The following is an 11,836-nucleotide window of genomic DNA, read 5'->3' on the forward strand; positions in this document are numbered from 1 at the left end:
CTTGTTGGAATTGCAAGGTGTTTTGAGCTAACAACTTAACCGTATCCTCAAGTGTAGGGGCAGGTTTTGGTTGGAAGTTTTGGAAGTTGTTGTTCTTCCATGAAAGGTTGGGATGATCTCTCCACCCTGGGTTATATGTGTTTGAATACACATCATTCCTTGGCCTTTGATTGTAAGAATTCATGAGGTTCACTTGCTCTTGAACAAACTCGGGATACGCCTCCCTAGATGGACATTGATGAGTAGGGTGGTTTGGTATGTTGCAAATGGCACACACCTCATTTGCTTTTGGTACCATGTTGAGCACGGATTCAAGCTTTCTTTCTAGGTTAGCTACCTGCAATGAAAGATCATGATTAGAACTTGCTTCATATACTCCAATTTTCTTACCCCTTAAATCTTTGTGTTGAGCATTAGACCCCAACATCTCATAAATGTTATATGACTCTTGAGCATTCTTTTTTTTTAAAGCTCCACCTGCGGCATTATCAACAGTTGATTGACATGTTTGGGTTAATCCATCATAGAAAATTTGCATTTGTAAATGAAGAGGTAACCCGTGGTGTGGACATTGCAACAAAAGGCCTTTAAAACGCTCCCAACACTCATTGAAAGGTTCTCCATCATCTTGTTTGAAGTTGAAGATTTGTCCCCTTAATGTGGTTGTCTTTTGAGTGGAAAAGAACTTCTCCAAAAACTTCTTAGCCACGGCATCCCATGTGGTGAGGGAACCCGGTGCTAGAGTCATCAACCAACTCTTGGCCTTATCTTTCAAAGTGTAAGGAAACACTCTCATCCTCAAATTTGCTTCACTTACTCCCTGCAAAGGTAAACCACTCACAACATTGTAAAATTCTTTAACATGAGCTAAAGGATCTTCATTAGGTATGCCATAAAAAGAAGGAAGCATATGAAAATGTGAAGATTTAAGATCATAGTTTCTAGCTTCTGTGGACAGCAAGATGCATGAAGGGGAGTTTGGTATGATTGGCTGAGCAAAGTCCTCCAAGGCTCGAAGCTCATCTTGGTTGCCAGCCATTTCTTCTTCTCTTTCCCAATTAATGTGCTCAGATCTTTCACTTGTGGAACTAGACGAATTCCCTTCCTCTTCTTCTCGGACAAATGATGAACTTGTTGGCACAAAGTTGTCCAAATTGTTGCCCTTTAACCGTTCAATTCTTTGGCCTAACTCAAAAAGTCTATTTGACATATACTATCTGAAACAAAATAAACAAGTTTGAATAAAAATCAAAACTCAACTTAAAATGAAAAGAACAAGGTTTAATAGCAAAGTAAGCAATTACAAGGGACTGAAATCAGTCCCCGGCAACGGCGCCATTTTTTGTTGATGTATTTCCTTCCTAGTGCTAAAAACATGTTGAGTATAATAACACAAGTAAGGGTGTCGAATCCACAGGGACTAATTAGACCTATATAACCACTTGTTTTGCAAGAACCCTATTAGAAAATAAAACTAATCACTTTAGACAGATTTGATGTTGTAACTTGAAACACACGGAAATGAAATGAACACAAGTAAATGAATCTACAAGTAATGAAATGAGATAGTATCAATGGAGATGAGGTTAGGGATTCGGTTTCACCATTGCTAAATTGATTCCATGTTTGTTAAGTCAGTTTATGCTCAGCCATCTATCTATTTCTTGAGTTTGTTTCACTTAGATATGATCAACCATATGATGTGTGGATTTGATCAAATATTCCTAGTCATGAACCTAATTGTGATGTTCAACTTCGGCTCCTAATCAAGAATGTGTTATGCATAAGAAACTTTCATAAAACCAAAGAAACACTTGGCAGGATGTTTGCAAAACGTTTCCTTCAATCATTCCCATATCTGCCAAAGTTATGCATGATGTGTGCTTTAAGATTGGCTAGACAACTTATGGTTAATTCAAATGGTGATCAAGCATTAAAACCAACACACAAAGTCACAATTAAATCAGAGAATGAAACAAGAAATAGAAGGATAAACTGAGCATTCCGAATTAACTACATGGCAATCTTGCTAGGCTACATCGAATCCCTAGAATGAGATTAGTTACACTTCATGTTTACAAAGATTTGACATAGAAATATATAACATGAGTGTACATAGAATTAAGAAGAAGAAACCCTTGGAACAAAGCTGGTGTCGAAAATCCCTTGAGAGTTGCCTTTAGTGCGAGCTCTCCAAGTGTGGTGTAGATGAAGGTGGTGCGGCTATGGTTGAATGGTTTCTGTAAAATGGGAGAGGGAATGGACAGAGATGGAATGGCTGTGTGAATGAAAAAAATGGCATGAATGTAATAATCCCCGATTTTCTTAAAGAAGCTAATCTTATATGGAGTTTTTAGGATAGCATGCGAATCCCTTTCCAAGATTGGATCTGAAAATGTAAAGTATGAGATGCTTGTGTGTATGATGATGGGGGAATTGGATCTCTGAAATGGTGAGTGCTTTTCACCAGGGGGAATATGCATGCATGTTGCCATTTTAATTGAAGATGCATGTGGAATGACTGCAAGGACAGGCTGGCAATGGATATAAAATTACACGGCATGGATGAATTTGTCAGTGAGAATGTGGCTGAATGTTTTAACTAATGGGAGTGCATGTTCCTGGTGAACAAGGGGGTTGGAAAGGTAATGTAATGTATGGCAAGGTGTGTGAAACCACCCAATCTGAACCCAATGTTTTTGCCTTGCATATAATCACCCAAACTGTCCGAATTGCACCCTTTTCCTTCCACATTATTTCCTGAAATTCCAGCAGCCAAACTCGTCCTAGATTCTTCATTTGGACTTCAAATTAACTCATCAAGATCTTCTCCATGCTTGAAATAATGCTCGGTTACCAAAGGTGCTTTTACTTCATTTGCCTTCCAATTGATCCTAATACAAACGTGGCTACACACTAACACCAAATAATGTAAAATGCAACTAGTTTGATAAAAAACATCACAAAGATGGCAAATATGGAGTATATAAATGCACACAAAATATGAACTATCAGCAAGGCTAGGTAAGCAATCAGGAAGGGGTTCCAGACAGTCGGTTCCAGATCAGAAGATTGATACCAAGTGCTCGCTGATTGCTCTCTTTCTCCTTGTCCCGCAGATGAAAACAACGACAAGGAGAAGTACATGGAGAAAGCATGATATGAGATACTTTTGCTTTCAACCTTCATGATATGAAATACATTTGCTTTGGATGAATTGTTTGCATAGGTACCCCAAGGAATAAGGAACAATGAGTGACTCGAGATGCTTCGTTGGGAAGGCATTCTCGGAGATGAAGAAAGGTTATGTATGTCTGCCTTGCAATAGAGGGTGAAAGTTGACATTTATAGGAATTAATAACTGGTACTATTCTTTCACTCTTGTCGGCAACCGTTGGATGTTTTAACAGTAAACTTCACATGCCTTCTACTTTATAAGAAATTTTTGACAGATTGTCCGTAATTTTCGTAAGGCTGAGTGTGCATGTAAGAGGCGTTGACACGTCTGGAATAGAAGATGCCTCTTCGATATTTGGAATCAGCACTTCGACAAACTGCCCGTGATTTTCGCATAGCTGAGTATGCATGTGACAGGTGCTGACATGTCTGGAAAAGCAAGTGCCTCTTCGATATCTGAAACCGACACTTCGACAAACTACCCGTGATTTCCGCAAAGCTGAGTGTGTATGTGACACATGCTGACATGTTTGGAAAAGCAGATGCCTCTCCGATTTCTGAGCTTGCCTCTTCGAGTTCTGAGCTCCGTCGGGTGCAGAGGTTGCATGTGACACGTGCGGACAAATCTGGAAAAGAAGATTGGCCCGTGGTTTCTGAGCAAGCCCAGCTTTTGAGAAAGCTAGCGCCTCTTCGATTTTTAAATTGGCCTCTTCGATTTTTGAGCTCGCCTCTTTGAAATCCCGTCGAGTGCTGGATTTTACAGAGGTGCGCAGTACGTTTCAAAGCACACTTGAATTTCTGCCTGTAGAAACTCCCTTCTTGCTCTTCTACGATCTTGACTTGTCCGACCTTTTCTTCAACACCTTTGAAAATGTCTAGCCCCTCCAACCGTCGTTTTAACTTGAACCTTGTTGAAGAGGCACCCATCCTTCATATCCCATACTGGTCCTCTTACCGTTGGGGATTCGGTGATGAAGAAGGATATGACCGCTGCGGTGGTGGCCCGAAACCTTGTCACTCCCAAAGATAACAGACTGCTTTCTAAACGGTCTGATGAGTTGGGTGTTAAGGATTCTCTGGCTCTCAGTGTGCAGTGTGCAGGTTCTGTGTCTAATATGGCACATCGCCTATTTGCTCGAACCCGTCAAGTTGAATCGTTGGCGGCTGAAGTGATGAGTTTGAAATAGGAGATTAGAGGGCTCAAGCATGAGAATAAACAGTTGCACAAGCTCGCACATAGCTGTGCTACAAACATGAAGAGGAAGGTTGACCAGATGCAGGAATCTGATGGTTAAATTTTACTTGATCATCAGAGGTTTGTGGGTTTGTTCCAACAGCATTTGCCTTCATCTTCTAGGGCTGTACCACGTAATGAAGCTCCAAATGATCAACCTCCGATGCCTCGTCTTTCTGGAGATCCACCGACTGCTGAGGCTCCACCAACTACTGAGGCTCCGCCGACTACTGAGACTTCTCCTAAGCAGCCTTTGTGAAGGCTTCCTCTTGTATTTTCTACTTAATGTTCTTTTTTTTTTCATGAAAATGAATGTAAAAATACCTTGGATATCTGTCAATTTTTCAAAAACAAACCCACACCAAAAACAATTAAACAAGCAACAAATAAAAATGAAAATCATGGCAAAATAAAACGCAAAAAAGGAAAGGTTTTTAGAAACGCAAAACTGATTGTGGAGCGATTCAAAAATCTTCCTCATTTGAATACATGGGTTGCCTCCTAAGAAGCGCTTGCTTTAACGTCTTCCAGCCGGACGAAACTTCCTTTTAAACTTGGATAGGGCCTATACCATGGAATTGATCCTTGAATGGAAGGTGATACTTGACGTGATCCGGCAATGGTTTAAACTCTAGTGTAGGTGCCTGAATTATCAAAATCAGAAAGTTAGTATATAATAAAATCGAAGTTGGAGAATATGGCTTACTTGCTTGCTCCAACACAAACTCAATTACAAACACCATATCTTTGAAGGTTGCGGGGATATGGGACTTGGCCAGATTTGGTGTTTTGAGAGTTATGACTTTTCCCGTGTCATATAATCCAACTTCTTTGGGAATTTTCGTCTCAAGTGTATCTTCTTTATGAATTCTAGACATTCCCCATCCATTTCTTGCTCTTGATTCTTTGGAAAGGTTTCGAAGATGCCTTTCTCACCCTCTTCTTCCTTAGATTGCATGATCCTGCAAGGAATAAGGACATTTGGTGAAACGGGTCAGGACAAATTGAATTTAGGCTTACCTTGGTTGTAGTGGACGACATAAAGGGCATATAGGGTTGCGGCAAGGGTGGTTCTTCTCTTGCCGTGGCCTTGTTATTCTCTTCTTCTTCAAGCAACAGCTGTTCATCCATGTTTTGGCTTGGTTTGGATGTCTTGGGTTCACCTCCAACCTCCATAGCACTTCCCAAAATGATAGCATCATGGATTTCAAAATCTTCCTTCAAATTTTCAATAGTTGAGTTGGAGAGTTCACTTTGCTCTTGAATTTGTGCCATGAACTCCATAATCTGCCCAATTTGCTTCTCCAATTCACCCGTCTTCTTGGCTTGATTTTGCATCTCTTTGTTTCGATTTTCTAATTCCTGGTTCAAAGAGGTGAGTAACTTATTAAACATACCATTATCCAAAGACGTACCTGAATTGAATTGGGCAGATTGTTATGGTGGTTGTGATGGTTCATATGGCCAGTGATAAAACTCATCCGATGGCGGCAAATATTCTTCTTGTTGTGAGCCCTACGTTAAATAGGTTAGTACATCAAGAATTTCATCATAACTCATAGGCATACTTTATTTGATTGGAATTGTTGTGGAAGAGGTTATGGTGGCTGCATAGGTCTTGAATAGAACTCCTCTTCTTGCTGCCAATATCCATCTTGTTGGAATTGTGGAGGTTCTTCCCACATGTAATCTGAATAATCTCTCCAATCTGAATTGTAAGCATTGGAAAACATGTTATCCCATGATTGGCTATGGCCTTGATAACCCCAAGCATCTTCATTCGCAGCGAATTGAAAACATTGATGAGTTGGATATCCTTGCCCATAGGACACACCATATGTAGGGACACTTTGCATTCTGGTCCTTTCGGGATATTGTGACAATTGAGAAGTAAGTTTCGCCAATTGAGCTTGAATGGTAGCAAAATCCATGTCTTACTTCTCTAGTACCTGAAATCAAGGAAACAAAACTACATCAAATATCAAAAGTAAAACAAACAAAAAAAAACACAAACAGAAACAAAGTCAGTAACTAAAAACAAAAGACACGAAAATATACAAAAAGAAATAACAAGGGATTTGCAAAGTTGCTAATCCCCGACAACGGCGCCAAAAATTTGATGCGAATTTACTTAACACACAAATTAAACCCTCTTGTATCAATTGTAGTAAAGAATATAAGGAGGGATCGTTCTAGACGAGGGATTAGGAGGGCTTGCTAATAACCTCTAAACTGACTTAAAAACATAAAAACAAAGTTAAAAACACTAAACTAGACTCAAAGAATGCTTCAACAATCCAACTTGAATGGCAAGCACGTCCAAGGGTCCTTCTTCTTCTCTTTGTTGCGGTACAAGGTGTGGTTTGATGGATGCATATGGATATATGGAAGGGAATGGCTGAATGTGTTTAGGTTGGATGGAGGTCACGGCAAGGAAAGGGAAATAAAGGTGTATGGAATTGTGTTTTTGTTGTGGGAATGTGTAGAATGGTTAAGAAGAAAAGACTCTGCCTTGCGGCAGAATGTGTCTTCCTCCTTTCTCCCTAAACTGTCTGTGTGAATGTGTCTTTGGATGGATCTCCTTCCCTGTTATGGTGAAGGGTGGATGTATTTATAGGCTAGGGAGAGGATCACCATCTAATTAACATGGTAGTGGTGTATGTTGTGGTAATGAGTGGATTGAAGGAAATTTTGTGAAAAACATGTTCATTTGAGCAACATGTATGGCATGCAATTAACAATTAAAGGCGGAATCATGCTTGTATGCACTCAAAAACAAAACATTACCCATGAAATTCAAAGCCTAGTAGAAGGGTGAACCAAGACTCAACTCAAAACAAAGTGAGTTGAGAAACTTTATACCTTTGTTGATTCCTCTTTTCATAAGCAAAGGCTAATCACCCAAGGAGAGGGCCTTCATTCTTGCTTCTTGTTGATTCCTCTTGGATGAGGATGGTTGAAAGGATTCTCCAAGTTCCCAAAGTTGAGAACCTCTAAGTCTCCACACCAAGGTAGGACTTAAAGAAGAGATGAGTGACCTAGAGGAAGTAAGATTGCTAGCTAAAATCCTCTAGGGTGGCCGGCCTCTTAGAGAGAAAAATGTAGCTTGTGTTCTCATCTTTTCTCTAAAAGAAACCCTAATGATGAAATGGCTATAAAGTTGCCTTTATACCACCTCACAATGGAGTGGCAAACTTGCAATTAAAGCAAGTTCACGACCCTCCTCTATTTGGCCGGCCTTAAGGGTTTATTGGGCTTTCAAGCCCTTTGTTTATTCAAGTTGTCATACAAGTTGAGTTAATGGGCTTGACATTCAAATCCTATTGGGCCTTGCGGCCCAAAACTAACCCGAGGTCTTTAACGAACTTTATTCGTTTGATTAATTAACATATTAATTAATCATTGCCATAAATAATTAAACCATTTAATTATCCTTACTCATCTCCGTTGTTTCTTCAATCTCTACCTTACACGGTGTACGATCCATTAAGTTCCTTTTAGCGAGGCAGTGGGCGATTAGAACTCTTTCAAATCGATTGTGAATTGAAACTTACTTTCAATTCTCCCTTTAGTGTTTATACACGTTTAGGGCTTCCACAAACCATGAGTGACACCTAGCAGTATGTCATGGTTACCGAAGCTAATCAGAAGAGGTGGAGAACCTATTCAGTTTAGGATTACAATGCAATACGGTATTTCTCTAATACAATACTCTTGACCACATTGTTTAGTTTGATAGTTTATTCATGTCTACTATCCAATGTGATTCATTTACTTATATGATTACTTTGAATGTGATTTGGAACGACTTCCTAAATCTCATTCATACTCTGGCCAGAGATTCTTAATTATATCATAGAGTATTCTCCCTCAAACGGTTTGAAGGTTAGAGATCCCTTGTTGCGCATTCACTTGCCTCCATGGCTAAGTTGCTTAACCCCAACTATGCTGTGGACACCTCTGACAGAGTGACTTTGACATAGTCAAAGATCAAGGACTTAACCATAAGACAACTATGATGTCTCAGGTCAAATGACTACTTTGCATTATCCCAACCATGAGTTCTCATGTGACATGAGTATGAGAACTCCTCGTTGATCGTGTTCAGTGGACTCATTCTCTATTAAGCACCTACATGCTTGTCTTAGTGTCAATCACACCAATGACTCGAGACCAATCACTCTCCCTGAGAGAAGACACAGCACGTACTGATCTTAACGGACTGTCAATGCCCAATTGGCAATCCTATGATCAGGAACTTTTAGGATATGTATATGAAAGAGAATGGTCTCATGAATCTAACTTCTTTAAATTACATTCTCCTAATTACATATTCCTTGGACTTATCGTTTAAGCATATAACATTTATCTGAGACGGCTTAAAACAATAATCTTTGCCCTTGATATTAAACTAGATTAGTTTAACATGTGAAATGTCGGTAAAGTATCATCATATGATTGGTTTTAGGGCACATTTCCAACATGGATGTAATGGGTGTAGTGGGTGAATGTTTGGTAATGAGTGGATGTAATGGGTGTAGTGGATGGATGTTTGGTAATGAGTGGATGTAATGGGTGTAGTGGATGGATGTTTGTAGTTGTAGGTCAACACACTTGCACACACACATGCTGATTTCTAGCTTTCAAATCTTCAAAAACATCCATCCTCATTTCTCCATGCTTGCACTATCCAAACTTAGCCCAAAAATACTCCAAAATGCTCCAAATAGCACTTTGTTGCTAACTTTGTTATTTGAACCTACAAACACACGAAAATAGCTTAAAATACTAAAATAACTAGAATTAAACTAAGTAAATACCAAGAAACAAACTAACTAAGTTGCATAAATATGCTCCTATCAAACAACCATAAAATGAATCACCAAAAACGCTGAAATTATCCATAAAAACTTCAGTAATTTTCTCAACATAATCAGAAAATATGCTCATCATGCATCTTTGAAATGTGGCAGGTGCATTACATAAACCAAATGGCATGCGACGATAAGCAAATGTACCAAAGGGGCATGTGAAAGTGGTTTTTTCTTGGTCCTCGGGTGTTATGACAATTTGATTATAACCAGAATAACCATCAAGAAAACAATAGAAAGCATAACCCACTAAACTCTCAAGCATTTGATCAATGAATGGCAAAGGGAAGTGGTCCTTCTTAGTGGTGGCATTGAGCTTCTTATAATCGATACACACCCTCCAACCTATTTGGATTCGAGTAGGCACATGCTCATTTTCAGCATTTGTCACCACAGTTACTCCGGATTTCTTTGGAAGACATTGAACAGGCAAAACCCAACGACTATCGGAAATATGATAGATCACTCCACAATCTAAAAGCTTGATTATTTCCTTCTTCACAACTTCCATCATCGAAGGGTTGAGTCGGCGTTGAGCCTCTCGAGATGTTTTAGACCCCTCCTCCAAAAGTATGCGATGCATGCAAGTGGTGGATTGATTCCTTTTATGTCAGCCAATGTCCACCCAATTGTTGTTTTGTACTTCTTTAGCACCCTTACCAACTTGTCCTCCTCTTGTGCCGTGAGTGTGCTTGAGATGATGACGGGCAATGTCTCATCATCGCCAAGAAAACGTACTTTAAATGGCTTGGTAATGGCTTAAGTTCAAGTGTAGGTGCCTGCACAACTGAGGGAAGTAACTTATTAGCCGAAACTGAAATGGAAATTGGGTCCAAAAACTTACTAGATTGTAGTGGCAATGATTCAAGGGCAGCCACCATCTCAATCACGTCTTCATTAGGGGGCACGGCAAGGGAAAAATCATTCATGTCGTAGGGGTGCATGGTTACTGCTTCATTGTTTTGAATGTCCATTCCTTGTGCAATGACCAATTCAAGTGCATCGTCATTCAATTGTTCAAAATGGTACTGTGCTAAATAAGCAAATACATCAATAGAAAAACATGAGTGATCCTCACTAAGATACTTGATAGAATCAGAAAGATTGAAATTGATAACTTCCCCATCAAATTCCATCGTCAAAGTTCCATTAAACACATCAATCTTAGTACGGGCAGTTTTCATGAATGGCCGTCCAAGGAGAATGGGCAATGTAGGGGAATGGTCCGACTCGTCCATTTCAAGCATGTAGAAATCCATCGGAAAAATTAAGTGATTGACCTACACTAAAACATCTTCCAAAACTCCCTTTGGATAGGCATTAGATCGATCGGCCAATTGTATAATCACACCATCATTTTTCAATTCGCCTAAGTGCATAGATGCATAGATTAAATAAGGCATGACATTTATAGATGCACCTAAGTCTAACATGGCCGATTCAAAACGAGAATTACCAATTACACAAGGAATGGTAAAACTACCCAGATCCTTGCATTTAGTGGGCAGTTTACGTTGTAAAACAGCTAAGACATTTTCACTTACCTTGACAACCTCCTAGTTGTGCAAAGTTATTTTAAAAACTTGGCATACCTTGGAACTTGCTTAATTGCATCCAAAAGTGGTATATTGACTTGAACTTTTCTAAACGTTTCCAAAATATCCTTTTCAGCCTCCTCCTTCTTTGATTGCATAAACCTACGAGGAAATGGTACATTTGGAGGAACAACGTTAGAATTAATCAAAATTGGAACTTCCTTACCTTTGTTGGCCGAATTGGATGGTTTAGGAGCTTTTGGGGCCTGCGGCAAAGGTGTTTCCACCCTTGCCGTAGGGGTGCTTTGCTCCTCCTCTTCAATTATCAACTCTTCAACCTCATTGGAACGTGAATTGGACGGTTGGGGATCAATCCAACTTGTTTTCCACTTCGCAAACTCATGGCTTTTGCAGATTCGAATCCTCTCTTCAGGTTGACAACGGTTGAACTAGGCAACTTACCTGGCTCTCTGAATTGTCCTACTCCGCAATCTGCCCAATTTGCTTCTCCATTTGGTCCACCCTTTTGTCTTGGTTTTGCATTGCTTTGGCTTGATTTTCTTGCCCCTGAGACAAATTGGTGAGTAACTTAAGAAGTGTGTCATTATCTAAAGATGTACTTGAGGTGTTTTGGGCAGGTTGTTGTGGGGCTTGTGTTGGTGCGTATTGCTTGGTATAAAAGCCCGAAGGTTACTGCCTAAAGCCTCTTTGTTGTTGGGGTTGTTGGGGCTCCCTCCACTTGAAATTTGGATGATTTCTCCAACCTGGATTGTACGTATTAATTAGAATATGGATCGTTCCTTGGCCGATTGTGGCCTTGAAATTCAATTGCATTGACGCTTTCCCATCCACCATTTTCAATAATTGATGGCACTTTTCATAGGCATGTCTTTGGATAGAACACACACCACATACACTTGATTCTTTCATCCTTATTCCTTCGGCCATCTGAGACACAATGGAAGTAAGATTAGCTAATTGTGATTGAATGTCAGATGTGGAACTTACCTCATTCACTT

General features: G+C 39.8%; 1 non-coding gene across 1 annotated transcript; it reads left to right on the forward strand.

Annotated features, from left to right (window-relative positions):
• The first annotated feature begins 554 nt into the window (after positions 1-554).
• Positions 555-665, forward strand: LOC114821876 (small nucleolar RNA R71). The gene has a single exon (XR_003769713.2). It is a non-coding gene; the product is annotated as a small nucleolar RNA R71 (small nucleolar RNA).
• The last annotated feature ends 11,171 nt before the right edge of the window (positions 666-11,836 follow it).

The sequence above is a fragment of the Malus domestica genome, chromosome 12 (genome assembly GCF_042453785.1).
Source record: "Malus domestica chromosome 12, GDT2T_hap1".
Taxonomy (NCBI): Eukaryota; Viridiplantae; Streptophyta; class Magnoliopsida; order Rosales; family Rosaceae; genus Malus; species Malus domestica.